General features: G+C 37.8%; 1 pseudogene across 1 annotated transcript; it reads left to right on the forward strand.

The window, feature by feature from the left end:
- Positions 1–1,560: 1,560 nt before the first annotated feature.
- Positions 1,561–3,685, forward strand: LOC120288061 (annotated as a pseudogene). The gene is made up of 4 exons (XR_005546306.1): positions 1,561–1,895; positions 2,018–2,218; positions 2,342–2,507; positions 3,016–3,685. The product of XR_005546306.1 is annotated as a peroxidase 73-like (transcript).
- Positions 3,686–15,072: the final 11,387 nt, after the last annotated feature.

Here is a 15,072-nt window from a genome sequence, read left to right on the forward strand (position 1 = left end):
AATATAAATTTCGGTGTTGCACTCAAGAGAAACGGTTCTAGAATTATTTAATTTTGCTTAATCTCTATTTATTTAATAATCGTTTGACTAATCTGAGACGATCACGCTTCCCGGGGCCCCACCCATGTGTAGGTGGTTAGTTGCTTCCCATGTTCAAATTTGAGTTCATCTGTCGACCCTACTACTAGGCCTCGTTTAGGTTTTTATCCAGAATCGGAATTCTTGAAGAATAGGAATCCAAATCCTGAAATTCATTGCGTTCTGTATAAAGTTTCGAGCACGGAATGCGATTAGTCTTGAAATCTGATTCCTCAAACAATATAAAAATTGGGACTATGTATTGGAATTCGACTAAGTGGCAATTAACTGTAAAACCATGAAATGGCCATCACCACCAAATGGGATCGCTCACCACCGGCAAGGGTGTCCAAACTCAAATTTGTATCTTCGGGTGCGCAGGCGCACGTGTGTGTATTGTGTTTGAAGCCTAATTGAAGACTAGGAAAGTTAACTCAGAAATAACCGAGCTGAGTTTCAATGTTGCGATTGTGCAGGTCAATAACTGCGTCCTAACACAATATCGTCGCGCGAGCCGAGTGACCTCTATTGGAGGCAACCGATGAAAGTCACGATGCCGTGAGGTCTCTCCCCCTCTCACACTTTAAACCGAGCGATTGTACAGAGTGGAGGCCCAGTATTATAGCGGGATCTTTAGCCTCAAGCGACCTCATATGTGGGGCTGCATGGGTGAGGCCTTAAACAAGATCACGAAATGGGAATCCACTCATAAACTCCTTCAATTAGCACGTACACGTTATTTCAATTTTGGTAGTGATTCAGCATAGAAATGTATGACTGGAATGCGCACGTAATAACCGAATGGCCAATGAGTAGATTACTTAAATGCTTTTTACCCTACATTTAAGACCATCCATTTCACGTCACCATTGCTATGAATAGTCATTTGGAGCCTAAAATCTGAGTTGGGATTTTGATTACTCAACCATCGACGTCAGCTAGAGCTGTGCCAAGACAAATTGGCTCATCACATCACCATTAATATTATTGGCAAGATTCCCCGGCACATCCACATGGGTCGCACCTATTTTGGCTCCTTTTTATATTTCAACCATTCCAATTCATTTTCGCATCCATACGGAGAAAAAGATCTCAGTGACCTTATGCAGTGCCAAGAGGGTCACGACCTTTCCAGCACATGGATACTCTCCCGGCAACAAGCACTGGCGCTTGGCAGTCCTACGTGCAAACCCTTTTTTAGTACTTCCCGAAGCGCGCTCGAAGCTGTGGTAACGTGGATGCTACGTTCACTCTCTCTCTCTCTCTCTCTCCATCTGTCTGTCTGTCTCGCGATTTGGACCACGTTTGGGTTCTAACTCCTTCAAACTCGTCCACTGATTAGCAACACGACGGAACAAATGAGACGAAGGCGGCCACTGAAGAAGCCCACATCGACGTCTCTTTTAAATTACTTTATCGAAAACCCCTTACTTTTGACCCTCTTGTTCTTTTTTAAAAGAGAGATTCCCGTCGAAACCCAGCGGGCACTTACGAGCTACGACCGCTTCTGTCTAAACCAGAACCCATGAAATTGCCCTATATATACACCACCTTTGTCTTTCGCTCCCTCGCCGAAACCTGCTTCTTTTCCCCTTCCGACCATGGCTTTGTTCCGACTCTTCGCGCTGTGGTCGCTGGCCATATGCTTCTGCCTCTGTCCTCACACGACGTCAGCTCAGCTGAGGCAGAACTTCTACGCCAACGTCTGCCCGAATGTGGAGGGCATCGTGCGCAATGCCGTTCGACAGAAGTTCCAGCAAACATTCGTCACTGTCCCCGGAACTCTTCGTCTCTTTTTCCATGATTGCTTCGTCCAGGTAATTTCGATTCCCCCCATGATTGACTTTGAAGACCCATTTGGTCATTTTTCGTTAGAGATTGACCAATCAGCAATCTTTTATTGGCCTTTCGTGTTTTGGGACTTGGTTTGGATCGATAGGGTTGTGATGCTTCGGTGATAGTGGCGTCCACCTCAACCAACAAGGCGGAGAAGGATCATCCAGACAACCTGTCGTTGGCCGGAGATGGGTTCGACACTGTGATAAAGGCGAAGGCGGCCATCGACGCAGTTGCGAGCTGCCGGAACAAGGTCTCGTGCGCGGACATCCTAGCCATGGCCACCCGAGATGTCATCGCACTGGTGGGTGTGCTAATTTCTCACGTTGAAATAGTTTTCGAGTCATCACAATGCCGATCGTTGTGACCCGAATGTCGATCTTGGTGCTGTGCATGAAATTGAACAAGCGAATTGGTGAAATTGCAGTCGGGAGGGCCGTCCTATGCAGTGGAATTAGGGAGATTGGACGGGCTGAGTTCAACGGCGGCGAGCGTCAATGGGAGGCTCCCTCATCCGACCGACAACCTTAGCCAGCTCAACGCCTTGTTTGCTGCTAATGGCCTCTCCCAAACTGACATGATCGCACTCTCAGGTAACCGCGCGTGCTCAGCACGGTCCCATCGCATGTGGATGTATAAAGTGAATACAACATGGTCGACTATTCAACAAATTAACTTGGATAGTTTCTAGTAACTACTAAATATGCTCCTTAAATTTATAACCCCTTCTCGAGGGGTGCTACTGCTTCATCATGTGATCAAATTTGTTTGATAGACTATTAAGTTAATCGTTATCACCATATTATCTGATATATACTTCAAGAAACGTGAATTTATTGGTTTTTTTAATTGATCAAACAAACTATAAAACACGAGCCGGTGAGATTGCCCCGATCAGAGATGGTACATTGCTGACAAACCATTATAAGTATGTGCAACTGGAACATGGAAAGGGTCAATTATATAATGAGATTTGGTGAGTTTGATGCAGGTCATCTTGCTGTCACTCAATAATATTATACACATTATCGTCATATCTATCTTTACAACATGATTAGGTGTCCCAATCTATTTGTCTTGTTATCCATGGTCATTTTACAGCTGCCCACACGCTCGGATTCTCCCACTGCGACAAATTCTCGAACCGGATATACAACTTCAGCCGCCAGAAGCCGGTGGACCCGACCCTGAACCCGAACTACGCGACCCAGCTACAGGGCATGTGCCCCCGGAACGTCGACCCGAGGATAGCCATAAACATGGACCCGAACACCCCCCGGACCTTCGACAACATGTACTTCAAGAACCTGCAAAACGGAAGGGCCTTTTCACCTCGGACCAAGTCCTCTTCACTGACCCCGCGGTCAAAACCCACCGTGAACGCATGGGCCAGTAACTCCCGGGCCTTCCAGAGCGCCTTCGTCTCCGCCATGACCAAGCTGGGCCGGGTTGGGGTCAAGACCGGGAAGAACGGAAACATCCGCCGCGACTGCGCCGTATTCAATTGATGATCCGATCAATCGAGGAAGACAGCAAAGAGTATGACGAGAAACGTGTTTAATTTTGGTTTCGTTTAGTTAGCGAGGAAAGAAAAGTGAAAAAAAAAAACGATACATCTGATTTATGAATTTGGGTTTCGATGTAAGTGCAGAATGTCGTTGAATAAAGCACTTATGAGTTGGGATGACGAATTCAACTGAGAATAATGTGGTTGCCATGCTTTGTTATGACTTTTCCACCCAATTGGAGGGTTGATAACGCCTCGGCGTGATTCCTTTTGTAAATGTAATTTAAATTTTAACTTTTTTTTTTTGGCATTTTTGGTTAATGATTAGTCATTGACTACCTTACCTTATTTTTTATTTTAAAATATGATATAATTGATATTGGATCGTACGACGGGCTTATCCACACTTTCAAGTCCTTGTCATTAACAGCTGGATTATCTATTGATGCATACGAAATTTAATTTGTAGTTTAATTTCCACCGGCAAATACGTGCGTACGTTGCGTGCGTTCGAGAAATTGATGTTTGTGAGATTAGCGAAATCGTTTATCATAAAATCTTTGAATAATTAATATGGAAAGTCATTATTGGAAAAAATTGCACTGTTCAAAGGAATCGTATATGTGGAAAAATAAAGTATCTCAAAATTTGAATTTTTTTGGGAAGACTGTTATAATATAGAACAGCTTCAAATTCTTATATGGAAGCACGTAAGAGACAAAATAGAATTGTTAACTTATGTATTTATAATGGGTAGGGGTGGGCATGGTCCAGATTGGACCTGTCCAATACCAAACCTAGGGATTAATCCATACAACATTGATCCTCAATTTTTGGAATCGTGAACCGACCTTGTTAAGCTTGAGATCGAAGATCGATTGACCCTATAGGTCCAGTTCAATTCCAAGATTAACTTGAGACCAATCGTTTTTTTTTTTTTTTTTTATAATATTTCTTGAGACGATAAACATACTCTTTCAAATTACATATCTATTACTGACCCAAAAAAAAATTACATATCTATTAATAATACAATATTGAGTAATCAAACTCTGAACACCAATACATATCAAATATAAATCTAAGATAGAGTAATAATAGGAATCTTCATTTGTGATTGTTGAGTTGCGTTAATGAGGTGGGCCAAGAGAGGCGAGCAATTTCACCAGCCAAGCTATGCTGGTAAGGCGAGTGAGGAGGGATCATTGGCGGAACCATTGTCTAAGGAAATAAACTACTTCTCTAATCATTTCGAGTCATCCATTCCCGACCATTGGCCTTCCGACAAGACCTTCACTTTAAACTTTATCTCATTGGAGGGATCATTGGCGGAACCATTGTCTAAGGATGATTTTAACCGCCAACATCATGATTGTTGCTGTTTGGTAGGGCATGTAACCACTTGTTATGACATTCGGCTATTTATCTGATTGTAACTTCACCTTGTCATCCTATACTCGACGTAAAGATCTATATGTAAATAGGGACTTGACAATTCAGGTAAGTTTTTTCCCAAATGTTGGATCATATACCCATGAACCACCGTATCCCCATGTGCCACAATACCCAAGGACGTAAGGCTATCCTTACCGTAACTCTAGCCTACAACATCCTTATGTTCCTTTCAATTACGAATATTATGTCCTGTCAAAGTATGCCTCCCGATTCCGAGTAGGTAATGTGTCCCTCCTGGCCAATTCCTTTACTTTGGAAAGCGAGCTAGACCAGCTTCTTGAGGCACGACAGAGAGGACCACCAGGGACAAATCCCACGAGAACATTTCCTAGGGCTGTCTCGACTAAGGTGCGTTGAGTATAAGGGGCGAGTCTGTTGTTGGATGCTGGAGATGATTAGGATATATTTTAATGATGTTTAGGATGTTTCTTATATTTTTTAAAATTCTGCATATATTTGGGAGATTCACTATATGTCCAGTTGTGTAAATCCTTGATTGATCGTACTTGATTTAATTATCATATAATAGTATAAATATGTTCATGTATTCTTCATTGAAAAAACATCGAAATACACATTAATTTTTAATTTTTAATTTTTTTTACATATTACTTCTTATCTTGGTATTAGAGTTAGTCGTCAAGTGCGCATCTGGAGCTTGTCTTGCATCTCGTGAATTTTCTTTCAATAAGTTCTAATATTCTCCAATTTTTTTTTTCATTAAGTCCCAATATTCTTTGGTGAAAGTCAATTTCAACATTATTCATCTCATTCAATAGCCAATGTTAGCCTATTATGTTGTTGCATAGTTTGCAAGCCATGTTATATGAGGAAGTTCCTTGGAGTCTATTTCGTAACAATGTCATTCACATAGATTGCATTTCTTCACAATGGTCATCATGACACCACTTGCATAGGCTGCGTTGCTTCCGTTTGTGATTTTTGAAGAAATCAACAAATTTTTTAGTTGAAGAGTAAATTAGAGAACATTTGGGAATATAGTGAAGGTTTGTGATTTTTGTAGATAAAAAAATTAGGGATAAAATTGGGGTTTGACTTTAAGGCTTTGTTCGTTTCGCGGAAAATGTAGCATGTCTGAAAATTATTTTCTAGTAAGCCATTTTCCAAGAAAATATAATTATTTTATGGTATTCGGATAAAACTTGAAAATGAAGTGGAAGATATTTTTCGTTGTTCGATGGAAAATATTTTCCTCCATATACTCCTTTTCATTTATTTTATTTTTTAAAATTGATTTTTCATTTTTTTAAATCAATTTTTAATTATTTTTATTTTAAATTGATTATTAAATTATTTTTTCATTTTCATTTTATTTTATTTTCTTTGTTTTCCATTTTCTTCTTTCTTGACCGATTGTCGCAACGCCATGGCTAATGACTTGCAAGCACGAGGCTCGCCCACCTCGACAAGCTTAGGCTCACCGCTCACCAAATCGACAAGCACGAGCATTGCGTGAGCAACAAGCTCGAGGCTCGTCGATCTAGCGAGGCCTAAGCCAGCAAGCTTGGAGCTCACCAATTTGGGAAGGCTTGAGTTCGGCGAGCTCAAGGCTCGCCAAATCGGTGAGCGTGAGCTTATGGCTAGTGAGGTCGGGCTCGTTGATCTTGCGAGCCTTGAGGCCGGCGAGCCTCGAGCTCGCCACCCTCGAACCTCACTAGATTAGCGAGCCGCGAGTCCGAGCTCACCAGATGGGAAACAAAGAAAAGAAAAAGAAACTTTTAAAAATAATTCGAATTAAAAAAGAAAAAGAAAATTAAAAAATAATTCGAATTAAAAAAAAAGAAGAAAATTAAAAAAATTCAAATGAAAAAAGATAAGAAGAAGAAGAAGAAGAAGAGGAGGAAGTGAGGATTTGTAAAGGTGTGAGATAAGAGAGATCAAGTGAAGAAAATGTTTTCCACTTTTCAAAAGTGGAAAACATTTTCCCTAATTTAAAGACTTTTTTTCCTTCATGGAAAATGTTTTCTTTAAGGAATTCATTTTCCATGAAACAAGCGCTAGAAAATTCAAAAACGTTTTCCTAGAAATTGTTTTCCGCGAAACAAACGGAACCTAAGTTTGATTTTTTTAATGATTTAAGCTTGTTTCTAATCTAATGCATATCTCTGGTAGCCATTGATTTTAGAAGACAAGAATTCTCATATAGCCAGTAAACGACAGCCCACAATCTCCAACAAAAAAAAAAAAAGACACTATAGTTTGGAATATGTAAAGTATCCTCACCATCTAGTTCTCCATAAACCCAATTGACCAAATTTAGGATCCATTTAGAAACATTGTTGTTTTTGGGAATAATGTTTTTTAGAAATAGTTCTTTTTATTTCTATTTCTTGGAACAATTTATGGATAAAACAACGAGTTGGTAACTATATAAAATTTTTATTCTTAGAATAAAAAAAGAACAGAAATGCGTTTGGTGTGACCTACAAATTTTTTTGTGATATGGAATTTCTTCTATTATTTCTTTTTAGAATTTTCTTTTCTTTCTCTTTTCTTCTTCCTCCTCTAGTTGGTTGCCACAAGGAGTGGCTGGTGGTGAGTGGTGGCGGCGGGGACGCGAGCGATGAGCAACGGCGGCAATTGGTAGTGGGAAATGAGAACGGGCAACGATGGCAATGAACGGCGCTGGGCGTTGGTGAGTGGCGAGGCTCCAATGACCAGTTAAAAGAGGAAGAAGAAAATAACAAAAATAAAAAGAAAAACGAAAATGACTTATTTTCAGAAATTATTTTTGAGAACAAAAAGTTATTTTTTTAATTTCTTATTTCTGTTTTAAATCTATTTCTTAGCCACTTTTCTATTTTGGGAATTAGAAAAATTAACGATGTTATTAAATAGATTTATGTTCTTTTTCTATTTCAGGGAACAAAAGAACAAAAAAGAAAAAGAAAAATAGAAGTATTTCTATGCAAACCTTTGGTTGAGGATGTTTTACTCCGGAAAAAGAGCTAGCAAAGTCGATCAATAATAGCAGCAGTCAGATGAGTAAAGAGGAATAAGAGGAGTGGGAAAGCACAATGAACTTGAATGCCAAGTGACAGATAAGAAGTGTTGAGTTGTTAAGGGTTTGCATGACAATGCTTCTGTTATTCTATTTTTCTATTCTTTTAGTCTTTGGAAGAGAAAAAAGAACAAAAATTTATTTGGTAATATTAGTTAATTTTTCTATTCTCGGAATAGAAAAGTGGCCAAGTAATAGATTTAAAATAGAAATAAGAAGTAGAAGAATTTCTAGAAATAAGTCATTTCATTTCTTTTTGTTCTTTTCTTCTTCTTTCTCTTTTAATCGTCATTGGAGCCTTGTCGCCGATTGCCCGCCTCCGGTCATCTCCCGCCATCGGCGATCGCCGCCCACCATGATGACCGGCTAGGGGAGGAAGAATAAGAGAGAAAAAAAAAAAAAAAAAGAAAAACCTCAAAAACTTATTTAAAAATTATAAGAAATTCCACATCACAAAAAAAATTCATGAGTCACACCAAACATATTTTTATTTTTTGTTTATTTTTTCTATTTTAAGAGTAGGAATTTTATATAGTTCAAATACGTTGTTTTACTCAAAACTATTCCAATGAATAAAAATAAAAAATAATTATTTCTGAAAAAGAAATTATTTTCAGGAACATAATTATCAAATGCTCTAAGAGTCTGTTGTGGAGAGTTTCTTGATGATTTGATCCACCACTAAATCCTAGTTGAAGATGGTGAAGTCGAGGTCGGCGCTCAAAAGCCTTAGAAGTGTGGAAGTGATGACGTAGCAAAGCCTAGAAGTGCTTTCAAGTCTGCAAAAGTCTACTGATAATGATTGAATTAGACTGGTAGATAGATAAGATCGTGCTATGCAGCAATCATCGTGTATGAAAATTGGTGGTTGATAAGATGTGGCGTGTCACGAGACACAAGTTGATGAAAGGTTGCAGCATGTCACGATGACATGAGTTAATGACTATTTGTCAAGTGTCGGGAGGACAATTCGGCACCAAATCCACCGAATAACACAATAAATTATCTTTAACGAGTCTTACTTTGAATCTATCAACCAAAAAACTCTTTAAGACATCCTAATTGGACAAAGATAACTTAGGATTCTGCTGCCAATTACAAATTGCTCTTGCATAGAGTAATACTTCATGATGCAACTCGGCAAAAAGCCTTAAATTGTTCTTGCTAAAAAAGTATGCTTGATTGAGAAAATAAATGTCAAATGATCAAATTATTCACCTATAGCTAACTTTTTAGCAAGGTTTGGTTTGGTCAGTGAACTAATTTTGTCACATTTTGATATGGACACGGATTGATCATCAATATATAGGCTGTGTAACATTTTTGAAATAGGATTGATATCCTCTCACCTTGGGATAAAATTTAATGTAATTACTCCTTGGATCAAGACCCGTCAGCCGAAAATTCAATATAAGAGATGCCTGCGGGTTATCATGACCTCGACGAATAACTTAAATAAATATTAAAGAGGGTCGTTATTCATTTCTATAAGTTTCTATTATTGGAATATCACTGATTGCGATCGGCTTATATTAGAGAGGGTCCTTATTCTTTTTTTAATTTATTATCACTGGAATACCATTGATTATGGTTCTTCAAATGGGTTTTTTTTTTTTTTGGTCGAACTTCAAATGGGTTGATCCTTACATGTTCTGCAAGAAAAGTCAAAAGCAGAAAAAAGGGATATGCTTCGCACTATTTTTTTATTCAATCAGCTATGATTGTCCGGAATTTGAAGTCGAACGTGATTCCACGTCGAACTAGAATAAATCAATTGCGAGATATTGCACAGTTTTGCTTAAAAATTATTTTTGCTTCCTGTCGCACCACGATCCGAATGCAGTCATCTTCGAATTATTGAGGTTTGAATGGAAAAGTGGGCATGCGATGCCACCATTTCTGAACGTCGATGCATGGCCGTCAGGTGGGTACTCTCTGCCCACTCGTGTACGAAGGGGTGGGGCCTTGACGCATGTCATCCTTCAAGTTAAGATCCCTTTATCAGACTTTTCTCACCATCCTACCGCCATTGTAGAATGCCTTGAGGCCTCCATTTCTTGTCCTAAAAGTAATCATAATAATAAGCTTGACTATGGTTCATTTAATTATTGGGGGATAACATCGTGGGTAATCTTTGAACTTTTGTTCAAGATTCAAAATAATTATTAAAACTTTTTTTATGTTTCTTTTTAGATTGACAAATGGAAATTGTCGATGAAGCAACTAAAACTATTAATTGGTTGTTATTTGTCCTGGTTGGCATTTGAAGTATCCAATTAGACGGTCCAAATTCTTCCTTATTCTCCATTGAGGAGCCCACAATATGAAGTATAACAACACTTGATAGTGTGGGGGGAGCAAAATGGATGGGAGTAGTCTAAATTGTGAAAATGGGATTGTGGGAATGTAATATGAGTGTTGTGCTGCTAGGCGAAGTAGTGGAGTGCTACACTCTTGATAGTGAGAGTTCAATAGCCAAAAACATCATTGACTTACACTTCAACCTAAGTAGCATAGGACAAGTAAGATTGTGTATGAATTAGCAAGCACCATCTTTCAAAGCTAAATACTCACGGATAATTGATAGCGAAGTAGTACCGTGAAGGAATGGTGAAAATAATCCCAATTGAAAAGTGAAATGGAATATGAAATTATAACCTTTTAATCAGTGTAAAGAGATCTCACCTCAAGCGTAAGGTGTTGACTCCTCATATTTGAAGTCAAACCACCTTTAATTTGAGGAGGAGGCCGGCACACCTCAGACCCAAGGCCAACATTTGCGGCTAGAGAGAGGCGGGACGACAGGAGGCGTTGGTTATATGACATGGCGGCATGCTTTTTGTGTTCGCCCCTTCATTTATTGATGTGGCAGTTTAAATACGTGAACAATTTCATGACCTCATGTTGAATTTAACAAAAGGATCACGCTTTACCCAATTCCAAAAGCTTAGAATTTAATTGACAATAAAAAAATTCAATACTTCATAAAATAGTGAGTAAAAGTTTAGGAACTATTCATAACATTACTCCTAATTCGTGACAACTAGCACAATAACTTGTGCTGTGCAAAGAACAATTTTATAAATTTTTGGATAAACGCTAATGAGATTTTTATTATACATAAATAATGTCGTGTGTTACTCGAAGAGAAATAGTAAGGAGAAAAATTAATTACCATGGGAGGTGTTTAAATAAATAATACCGAGTTATTGTTCATTGATTTGAGTCAAGAAAATAGAAATGCTATTTATATTAGAATAAATACTCTTTTATAACCTCAAAAGCTGACTAAATTAAGCAAAAATGCTGATGTCATGGTCCCGATTAGATTAGTCAATTAACCTCGACATATATTTAATACATTAAATTTTGAAACGATCTTTATCTTCAACCTTTTCTCAATATTTTTAAAATCTTTTTTTTTCCCACTTAATATTCTTGATTTTTTTTTATTGAAGCTAAATTAGAACGTGCAATTTTGACTTGAAGCCTAATTCCGAATCCAACTTTTACTATGATACTTACCTACTTTTCGAACATTACTTTTTCATTTTTTATGTTTTACTTCAATTATGATCTTTTCTATCACACAATTTTTATAAGTTTTGCTCTACTTTTCTATACTTTGATTTTTAGTTTAGTTTAGTTTTTTAGTTTAGTTTAGTTTAGTTTTTTTTTTTTTTTTTTTGTTTTTTTTTTTTGTGCCGGAGGAACCGCTTTGGCCGACAGCCACCATGTAAACCTCCAGGTGACGCTAACCCAGGATCCACCACCAGGGCGCCACGCGTAATACACCTAATGATCTGCCAGCCTCCCTGCAACTTGTGTTGCAGGGGCTTTGAAACCTACCTTTCCTTCAAAGGCGGAGCATATCCAGTAGAGCCACCATGGCTGGGGGTTTGATTTTCAGTTTTGTTGGTAACCTCTTACGGAAATATTTTAATGTTTTATTTTTCCGTAATTAGAATAGTATTTTATTTTATATTATTCAACACAAACTCTTGTCTTTTTCACTAATTTCATCTCCATATTCTCGTTTCACTAATGATACCTTGGGAAAAAAATGTTAGTTTTTCTTCTTCTTTTTTTCTTTATGTCGACTGAAATCTCTAATGTAAATTTGATTCATATTTTTGAAATTAGATAAACTACTTCAGCTTAGTTTTGAATTAAAAAAATTACATTTCTCTTCATTCGCATTTTCCTTTTCAAGTAAGAGAAATTTTTGTTATTTTCTATAATTGAAATTAGGGAACTATTGTTTTGCTTTTCCCTGTCTTATTGGGCAATGTTCTCAATGAGATTTACTATATGGCAAATTGCAATCATAAGTCCATAGTCTTTGCAATTACTATATTTAATGTGATATGTAGCAGTATCTATTTATTTCTACGTAGATTTACCATGATATTTTCAATTTCCATGATATATTTTAGGCTATTATATTGGATTAAAGAAATATTATCAAGAACATTTTATCGGTTATAGATTTGCCGTCAGCAAAAGAACTGGGATGTGGCCTATAGTCACAATAGAGAGGCAGGGGAGAGTGCAAAATAAAAGACAGGAGAGAGATAATAGAGAGAGGCTTAAAGGCTGATGTATGGGTAGGGTTGGGATTTGAGTTTAATTTTTTAATTTGGTGTGTTTTTCTTAATTAAATTTACATATTGACATGTGCTGTTAAAAGATCTGCGAGGAGGAAGTTTCTCTTTAGTGAGAGATCGGGAAAAGCATGATTCTCTCGTTTGCCACGTAAACTCCTATACTAAAGTCAGTTAAGGTTGGCTATTCTAGGAAGCTCTCAGCTGTCTCAATTGCCCGTCCACAAAGCTCCTAGAGTAGTTGGACAGCCTTTTGCTGCTATATCTTGCTCATGAAAAAAGCCGGCATGATGCATGAATGTGCATTTCGGCTTCTACTTCGCATGACCCCATAAGAAAAGACGTGAAACATCTCTGTCACCTCGTCAGCACTAGTCAATTTCGTTTCCAACTCCACGTGCTTCAGCCCATTGAATGAACAAACCCAATCGCTGTTCTCGAGGTTTGAAAGTCTTTACCTGCTTTCTCTCCTAATAAATGAGCTAGAATATTCGCCAGCTAAGAGTTCAAAATGTTCTGATCTTAAGTTAGGCACTTGTTCTTTTCATCGTCATGTACAGCAGTAGTGTTAGAATAAAGATAATGATATTTTGAAAATTTATGGATGATCTGATTCATATTAGTAGCAGATCTGTGAGAGCCCTTGAAGCAGCTGTTTGGGCAAGCCATATGCTTGAGGACATCTAGTGGAGTTTAATTTAGTTTGCACACATGATTATATGTCCAAGATTTGAAGTTGGCTGACCTCTTAAAGTCTGTTGAAATATTGTCCAATATTATCGCTTAAGTAACATGTCATATATGCTATTTATATACATGCGATCTTACTCCATCTATCAGCTTCGACTTTGAGTTGAATATTTTAATATTTATAGTGAGAGAAGATGTCGAAATATTGTCTCATATTCCTTTTGAATTGGACTTTTTAATTAAGTCAATGAGTTGAGGTTGCTCAGAAAAGTTATTAAAAAAGTCATAAACCTCTTTCCATTTTGCCAATTCAGTCATAAATTTTTCAATTATACTAATTCAGTTTTAAATCATTTTACATTTTGTCAATTGAGTTTATTTGACCAATTTTAAATGAAAATTATTGACATGGATGCATGTTGTCTTAAGTGGCATGGTTAGCACTAACATAAAAAGTTTTTGCAATTTTCTTGTAAATTATTTGAAAATTTTTAAATAATTTTCTTTTATTTATTTTTTCTTTTTCTTCTTCATCTGTTGATTGCGTCATGATCAACCAGAGGAAAGGGCCAACAAGGTTGCTCTCATCGAATCTAGTAAGGCTCTGAGTATGCCATTGTTTGGTAAAACCAACGACGGAGAAACCCACTATGAAATTTAGGGGTTCACTAAGAAAAGGCTCAGTGGTCACTGAAAAGCCCATCCACCTCGCCAATCTTGGGGAGGTCGATGAGCTTGAGGCTTGCCTAGATCTAGTGAGGTGGAGCCTTGCTGGCCTCGAGTGAGATTCATCCTTGTTAAGCAAAGCTTGAGCTTGCTGATGAGGTCAATCCATGTTGGCTTTGATGAGGTCAACCCATGTTGGCTCTTGCCTCTGGTTAGTTGTCAACCATAGTGAAAGGCAGAGCAAAAGGAATAAGAAAAAGAAAGAAAAAAATTAAAATAAGATATATTTTAAAAAAATCAAATTTTATTCAGATTTAAAAAATTATAAAAATTATCCACATTAATATTGACTATGCCAAATAAGACAATTATTGTTCATGTTAACAATTTCCGGTCACATTTGATAAAATGTGAAAATGTTTCAAATTCAAATTATCACAATTAAAATGTTTAGTACTTAATTGGCACAGGTGGAGTAGATTTCATATTCTTTTGGTTATTTTCCCTGAGATTGTCCTACCAATGCTTGTTTCCGGGATTTCAACAATTGTGAATACGATCGCATTAATAGAAAGATCCCTAATTTTCTCAGAGTGTCACTCGATTCCCACATTGCTTTTTAGTGTTTGCTTGCAATTAGATATCGCTTCTTGAATTTCATTCATTCACCCGCGCGCTAGAATCAATATGAGTTTATATCTTCCTCTTACATCAAAATGGACTTTGAGTATGCCATCTCTTTGGAATTAAAAAACACATCTTCTAATAATTCTCAGCCAGGGGACATTTCGGCTCTTGAAGGCTGGGCCGGGCTGGGCTGGCCCATTGCCTTCTCGAATCTTATTGATTAAAAAATACATCCAAATAAAATATCGTCACAAACAATCGTGTTGATAGCCGTTGGAATAAGCTTATTCTAGCTCTATCACAAGGGACGCTCTCGTCTTCCCAAGGCGATCATTTTTCCGATTGAAATTGTACGAATCCTGCAGATTTCCACAAGCTTAATCCGCCATGTGATGCGCAGACCTGGGTTTGTCTTCTTCGCTCGGTCTCTCATGCCGCGTTTCGATTCTCCCCCTTGGCACAATCTGGATATCCTTTGCCTCTGCTCCGCCTCTCTGATTCGATTCCGTCCCCAGATTTGGAAGTCGTTTGTTCAAGTTTGCAAACCCTAATCTCACCGATCTCGCGGCCCGGGGGGGAAGGTAAAC

Source organism: Eucalyptus grandis, chromosome 9, assembly GCF_016545825.1.
Source record: "Eucalyptus grandis isolate ANBG69807.140 chromosome 9, ASM1654582v1, whole genome shotgun sequence".
In the NCBI taxonomy this organism is placed as follows: domain Eukaryota; kingdom Viridiplantae; phylum Streptophyta; class Magnoliopsida; order Myrtales; family Myrtaceae; genus Eucalyptus; species Eucalyptus grandis.